Consider the following 1,986-nt stretch of genomic DNA (forward strand, 5'->3'; position numbering starts at 1 on the left):
TGCTAATTAGCCCCAATGCATGCATTCAGCTCTGAGCCAGATGACCCGCATCTCCAATATCCAACTCGGAAAGATGCACGGGGGGGATGACGGCCGTGGTCTCTTTGCATCATCTCCCAGTAGTTATTGTGCATTCAAGCATGGTGGGTGTCCTGCAGACCTGGTAGATGTGGTCTCTGCCTTCTAGAATCCACGAGAAAGCCTCGATTCAGTCTCAAAGGGCAAAGAAAGTGGACCATGTTTATCATAAGGAAACAGAATTTTTGTCATTTGACAACGTGCCACTTATTGCTTGTTTTAATAGTACTGCCCCCCACAACAGACACACACACATACACAGCAAAACAAACAAACAAAAAGGACACATCCCACAACACTTCCACCAAGTTGGTTCGGACTCACAGGGTTTCCAAGACTGAATCTTTATGGGTACAGATAACCTCATATTTCTCCCAAAGAGTGGCTACTGGGTTTAAATCACCAACCAAGCAGAACATAACATCTAAATAATACAGATAAGAAAAAAAAAGACCCCCCATAATTTCACCATCTAGAAATAACTAATAATGCCAATAATAATAGGTTGGTGTATACTCATCTATCGTGTATGTCTTTTCAGTCTTTTTAAAAAAAATTTGTTCGCATGTACAAAAATGGGGTTATACTACTCAGTAATCCCCTTGCCTTATTTAATGCTATGAACATATTCCTCTATCATTAAGTACTCTTCTACAGCATCACTTTAATGGTGGTATAACCATGCTTTCTTTAACTAATGTCCTCTTTTTGGACTCCTAAAGTATCAGTAAATTTTCAACACACTTGTTGCAACTGTCACAGCTAAATATTTGCTCTCTCATAATTATTTCTCTGGGACAACATTCTCAATGCCGACTTGCTGAGCTGAGTAATACATAGCAATTGAGATCTTTCCTACCTCTGGCAGCTGTCGCGTCCACCTTGAATTTCCCAGCTCGCCTCCCTGTCCTGCTTAGCAGTGGCAGAGAGTATGCGTTGCTCACAAGAGCAGTAAAATCACATCTCTTGATGGGTCTAATTCTAAAGTAACACTGAGTAGTTATTTTGTGGTGATAGGTGTGGGTAGTTCGCCATGTTCAAAAGAGTGAGCTGTGTGCTTTCATTAAAGGTGTGAAACCCAATGGCACCTCGAACCCCCTGTGCTCTCTCTCCATCCTCCTTCTCCTCACATACTCCATCTGGCACAACTGCGGCTTGCAACTGTGCTTAGTCAATATTTGCACATTGTCCCAACAGCACCAATTTTTCTTCACAGACGATAGTATATTGCTAAGCTGCGAGAGAGACTTTGAGGGGGGAGGTGGAGGGGAATTGGGGAGAAAATGGTGAATATGGGAGGGGGCAGGATGCACTGGAATTGATTATGGTGATGAATATACAACTCTTTTTAAATACAACTGAACTATGGGAGTATATGATGCATGAATTCTATCTCAATCAAACTATTGGGAAAGAAAGGGAGAAAGACTTTGATAACCTAAAGAGTCAAGCCAATTCTTTAACATCTTAAGGACAGTTAAAATAACTTTAACATGGAAATCATTTTCCAAGCGCTTGTGTAGAGTTCTCTTGTTGCAAGCGTAATAATACAAAAGCCTGTTGTATTTAAATGCATTTAAAGCTTTTTGTATTCCTCACATCTTCCCCATCTGTTTCCCTTTTCCTAAATTATATGAAGGACTTATATCACTTAGTATCGATCCTGATGCACCTAAACTCCAAACCCCAAATCATTGTCTACAAGTTGATTCCGACTCAGAGAATCTATAGAACAGAAGAGAACTAGGACTTAAGATTTCTTAGACGGCAAATCCCCCTGGAAGAGACAGCCAGCAGAGCAGTTAGTGGGTTTAAACCACCTACCTTGCAGTTAGTGGTTCAACATGTAGCAGTGCCACCAAGTCCTTTGCCTGATGCACAGAAAGTCAACTCACTGTCATTGAGTCT

Source organism: Echinops telfairi, unplaced genomic scaffold (genome assembly GCF_000313985.2).
Source record: "Echinops telfairi isolate 266 unplaced genomic scaffold, ASM31398v2 ScPeMD7_5868;HRSCAF=6743_0, whole genome shotgun sequence".
Classification (NCBI taxonomy): Eukaryota; Metazoa; Chordata; class Mammalia; order Afrosoricida; family Tenrecidae; genus Echinops; species Echinops telfairi.